The sequence below is a fragment of the Talpa europaea genome (genome assembly GCF_964194135.1).
Source record: "Talpa europaea genome assembly, chromosome: 9".
Classification (NCBI taxonomy): domain Eukaryota; kingdom Metazoa; phylum Chordata; class Mammalia; order Eulipotyphla; family Talpidae; genus Talpa; species Talpa europaea.
In genome coordinates, this window is record NC_140076.1 from 21240861 (window position 1) to 21246977 (window position 6117).

Genomic DNA, 6117 nt, shown 5'->3' on the forward strand with positions numbered 1-6117 from the left:
CCGGCCCCCAGTCCAGGCACAGCAGCTCCCGCCGTCTCCACCCCGGCTGCGCGTTCGAGCTTTCGCGCCCAGACAGGGAGTAGGCCCCACCCTTAACGGTTTACACCAATCCGAAGAGAGCTTCCTGCGTGAGGCCACGCCCCCACCCCATTCGTCCAATCACGAAAGGCCTCCCGCTAAATATAATCTGGCTCGGGTTGGCGGGTCCCGGCTCCCTGGTCAGCTGAGCCTGGGGGAGCTTGGAGGTGCCCCAGCAGTGGGATGGGAGGGCCCACGGGCCTCGAAGGACGGTACCTCACCAGTGGTCGTCTTTGATTTTTGACCTTTGTTATCGCTTGGCAAAACTCCCATCAAGCGCAATTTGAGGAGTATGCCCTCCAGGCGGAAGTGGGCCGGAGAAGACCCCCTGGGTACCCCTCTGCCTCCAGCCCTTCCTCCCTCCCGTGATGATTTTCTCCATCCCTGGAACAGTTCAACGCCACCTGCCCCTTCTTGTACATGGCACACCACCGAACATAGAGAAAAGATTTGTAAACTGCCCAAGATAGCAAAGAATACTTTGGGGTAAGCTTTTTAATATCATTTAAGATTAATTCAAGGATGCAGAAAATGCCCACCCATCCTACTCACAGTGGACCTTCAACCTTTGGACAAGGTAGAAAAAGGAAAGCTCTAGAGTAGGACTAATCCCAGACCGTTCTGATCCCAGCTTTGTCACTGCACTGGTTCTCTTTTTCTCTTTCCAGGTCCATTCTGCTTTTTCTTATCCTCCTCTATCCAGGCAAGGCTGACCTCTCCCAACTACATTACCCAAGCTCCTTTGCCCTCTGATTTCTCTTTAGGTCAAAGTACTGAAAGGCACTTTACAAGACAACTTTAAGGAGGAGAGCAGGAAAGAAAGGTCACAATATTTACCATCCTCCATTTTACTCCCCACAATCCTATGCACTGGTAGGAGCACAACTAACCCCCATTTTCCCAGCACTTTTCCAGTTTTAGCGACGAAAGTCCCATATCCTGGGAATCTCCTCAGTTCCAGGCTAACCAAAGTGGTTAATCATCCTATCCACTGGCCTCCTCTTCCAAGTTCCCAGCTTTGGCATGGTTCAGATATAAGTTCTCTCTCAAGGCCTCCCTGGTGGCGCAAGGGGTTAAGATGCATCCTATGAAGCTATCTGCAGCCACTGCAGCACGAGTTTGATCCCCAGCCAGGGAGCTATCCACATGGCACAGCAGACTTCTCCCTACTCACAGGCTGCTCCTCTCAGCAGTGTATTTCAGTCAGTCTGCCTGTTCTGCTCCCCACTCTGTCTCAGGTGAATCCTCTCACCCTCCAACACCTCTGGCCTGTACCCCAGCTCTTTTATGCATAAATAAATAAATCTTTTTTAATAGATTTATTTATTTATACAAGCACTGGGTACAGTCAGAAGCGCGGGAGGGTGAGAGAATTCACCAGAGCCAGAGCAGAGAACAGAACAGGCAGAGTGAGGAAGTACACTGCTGAGGGGAGCAGCGGGTGGCAGGAGAGGTCTGCGCGCCATGTGGGACCCTCGCCAGGGCCGGGGATCGAACCTGCGCTGCAGAGGCTGCGGGCAGCTTCGCAACCCAGCGCTCAACCGCTGAGCCACCGGGGAGGCCCTATAAAAAAAGTTCTCTTGGGGCCTCCCCGGTGGTGCAGCGGGTTGAGCGCAGTTGTCCCACAGCCTCTGCCTTGTGAGTTCAATTCCCGGCTGGCCAGGGAGTGACCCACACGGCGCAACAGACCTTTCCTGTCTCGCCCGCTGCTACCCTCAGCAGGGCATTCAGTCCATCTGCCTGTTCTGATCCCTGCTCTGTCTCTCGTGAATCCTCTCACCCTCCCAGCTCTTGTATAAATAAATAAATAAATAAATAAATAAATAAATAAGAAATGTGCAAAATTGCTAAAAAAAAAAGTTCTCTCTCATCTTCACTTCCTCATCTCTTTACCTCTTCTCAACCCACTTCTGTCCCCAGCAGCAAGACCCCATCATCCATCATCTTCCTTTCACATTAGTCTGTCCACTTTTTCATTCACTTTACTATCAATTTTCACATCAATGTTTCCCAAGTGTGCATTTTATAGCACTCTTTCCTTGAACTTGAAGGGCTAATACTTATGGGGGCTTACCCTGTGACAGAAATAGTTGCAAGAATTTTGCCAACATTATCTTATTTAATCTTCAGAGTAATCAGATAGTGTAAATAAGTCATATTACTATTGAAGTTTTAGTTGACAAGGAAATTTAATCTTAATAGGCTAGTAACTGGTAGAACCAATATTCACACCTTGCTCAATCTGACTCCAGAGCTCAAATGCCTCCGAGAGATCCTGCTGAGTACCCTCTACATGCTCCCTCCATCCCCTGTTCTTGTTTTCCAGATAACATTTCTCTCTGCCTGAAATATCATTTATCTATTTTATACTGTTACTCCAAAAGGACAAGCGCTTTATTATCTTTAATAACATGTCCTCACTATCTAGAATAGTCATACTCTAACCTAAGCAAGTGTCAGAATGATCTGAAGGGCTGGTAAAAGCACAGATTGTTGAATCCCACTGCCAGTTTCTGACTCATTCTGTCAGATGTGAAGCCCAAGAATTTGCAATTCTAAACAAGTTCCCAGGTGATGCTAATGCTACTGGTACAGAGACCACACCTTGAGAACTAAGGACTTAGAACATAGCTGACTCATGGTAGGGAAATCAATCAATATTTGTTGAACTAATTAATTCAGCAACTTGACAACTATGTTATTCTTCTTGAACCACCTTGGGGGTGGATAAAAGAAATATTAGCATTTTCAGAACTGATTAGCTTGTTCCGCTCAGGTTTTTTTTTTAAAGATTTATTTATTTATGCATACAAGAGCTGGGGTACAGGCCAGAGGCACTGGGGTTGGGGTGGGCAGTGAGAGGATTCACCAGAGACAGAGTGGGGAATGGAACAGGCATATTGACCAAAGTACACTGCTGAGGGGAGCAGCGGGTGAGGCAGGAGACGTCTGCTGCGCCTTGTGGGCTGCTCCCTGGCTGGGAATCAAACTCATTGGCAGTGGATAGCTTCGTAGGCTGCATCTTAACCCTTGAGCCACTAGGAAGGCCCCGTTCCTCTCTTTGAAGGGCACCTCTTCAGTTACCACAGAAGCTAAAAGGGCTCTGCTTAGGACAATGGGTGGAAGGAGAGATCCAAGAGGGAGAAATCATTTATTCTACGTATTCACTAGGGTCAAGGTAAACTGAGTCTGTATTTGGAAACAGTGAGTCTCAATTTTGATGAATGGCACGATATCCCATCACTCACCAACTCTGAAGCCTGGGAATTACCCTTGATTCTTCTGACCCTAGTCCTTCACGTTTAAACATCCAACACCTTGTTTATGAAGTTGATAGGGAGTATTAAGGGAAAGATTTGTAAAGTTCACTTTACAAAAGGATGAACCGGAACCTGTTCCATAGATGGTTCTGTGAATTTAGGAATGTCATTTAGCTTCTCAGAGGCTTGTTTTTCTTGTTTGTAGCCAGAAGGCTTCAGATCAAATCGTGATTCTCAAATTGGTTTAATTGGCAGAGCACCTGGAGGGATGGCACGCTGCAGGCCTAGCTAGACTCACACAGTAAATCTGGTCATTTAAATTAGGAAACATTTTCACCAGTAGGACCTATCATTATACCACAGAAAATCAATATAAAAAATCAATTCTGAGGCTACTCGTTCATGAAAAAAATAAGCCATGGGATTTAACATGCTGCTCTATTTATTCCAAAGTTCTATTTATATTTCTTGCTGGCAGACAGACAAAAGTATATTACAAGGGCTTACAAAAGTTTGGAGGGAGAAAATTGACTAAATAAAATATTTCACTTAAGCTTTTCTGCAAATTGAGAAAGCCTATCTTGTTAAATTTTTAGTACCATTCCTCTAGAGTGAGAACTACTTGCTTTTCCGGAGTCCTAGGTGGCTAAATCTTCATTTCTGGGGGAGCACTGCCACCATGTGGCACAGTTGGATCATGTCACTCCATCTACTGCCTGAAGCCACTAATTTTTTTTTTCAATTATTTAGCGTGGTTTAAAATTTCCTTTAGTGTGGAGTCTACTTCCAAAAATAGCTTCATACTTTAAATTCAGAAGGTTATAAAGCTTCTTTTGGAGAGCACAGCTTTGACAGGGAAGTTTTTCTTGCTTAATATATTATTCCCTAACCTTTGAAAATGACACGGGACTTGATATATAGTGGGTGTTTAAAGATTTTTTTGGTAATTTTGTGGGTTTTTTTAAGATTTATTTATTTATATAAGAACTGGGGTACAGTCAGAGGTGCGGGAGGGTGAGAGAATTCACCAGAGATAGAGCTGGGAGCAGAATAGGCAGACAGACAGAAGACACTGCTGAGGGGAGCAGCAGGTGAGGCAGAAGTCTGCCACGCCATGTGGGTTGCGCCCTGGCCAGCTGGGAATCGAACCCACACTGCAGAGGCTGCGGACAGCTTCACAGTGCGGCGTTCAATCCGCTGCGCCGCTCAACCCGCTGCGCCACCAGGGAGGCCCCTATAGTGGGTGTTTAATAAATAATTATTGAATTGATGATTAAAATACTGTGGCCCAAATATCAAAAATGAAAATCACCAGGGTCTATCCCAAGGCATGACAGCACACACTCCATCAACTGTTTGAATGCAGCAGGTCCTGGACCAGAACTTTTGGCAACCTAAAGTACCTAGCAAACATTTATCCACTCATTCAACAAAACTAGCACATTTTTAGCCTATGCTAAATATGGAGAATATAAAGGTAATGAAATACAGTACCGATCTCAAAGAGCTTCCCATTGCTGGTTGGAGCCTGGCACACAAACTAACATTTCCTGGGGTACGCTGGTGGAGGTGGTTCATGAACAGAGTTTCCAAGACAGATTGAAGTTCTCCAGGCTGGCACAGGGAGGAGAAGGCACTCCAGGCATGTGTAGGAGCTTGATAAAGCATGTTGAGTTGGGCAACTGAAAGTAGGTCAGTTTGAATGGACACAGGTTGCGGGGGGGGGGGGGGAAGGGAGGGAATGGCTAGAACAAAGGCTGAAAGTTAAACAGGGAGCAAAATATCTGGAATAATAATATGCTTGGAGTTTAGTTTTTAGACAGTGTGAACTGAGCAGCTGCTGGGTGGGGGTGGAGTGTTAAGAAGGAGAGTAACATGGTTAGATATATGTTTGAGAAAGATTATTCTGGCAGAGTATGAAGGATGGGTCTGACTGGAGGCAGGAAGACTGGTTGTCTATGGTGGAGATTATAGGGACATGAAGTGAATTTGGTCAGGGTAGTAACAATGGAGAGGAGATGGATTGGGGAAAAAGAGGCAAAACTTTGGGTGATTAGCCTTGAAGAGAGAGGGACAGTGGCACCAAAGTGACTCTAGTGGCTCTCAGGTTTCTGGATTGGTGAATGGCCTCTTATGATGCCATTTACCAAAATTGAGACTATAAATCATTAATCCCAAATTCAAACACACTTTAGCTCAGCACAAGTTGATATGCAGAATAACCGGTATCCCTTTCCTCACTCACCCCTATTTGGGCCATTGTCCAAATTGGAGCTCTGTTCACTTTTCTGGTGACTGAAGTGTCGCAGGTACAGGCCCATCTCTTCATTCAGTTTCCAAACTGCTATCCTTGCAGTTTCCAGAACCTTAAGTCAGCATCTTTCTACCTTGCATATATATTTCTGTCTGCAATTACCTTTTTATCTGGCTGCCTACCCAGGAAAAAATGTATAAGAGCAATTCCTCTGCCCTACTTTATTCAGTTTCTTTCTTCAGAATTTTTTCTTCAGTAATTAAAAATCCTAGTGTCCCCTGTTCCCAACCTCCCCTAAAGCTCTATCGTTAGTGACTTGGTGGTACAAATAGTGTTTTTTTAGACATTAGCATCCTCAGCACTTGGTCAATTATACTCAATCACATAGACCCCAATCAGTGTAAGGAGACTGACCCTTGCATGTATATTTTGCGGAAATGAGATTCTATCACAGAAGGACAAGTTTGATAAAGGGCTAAAGGGTGACAGGTATGATTGGGGGCTAAAGTGGAAAGCTGCTATTTT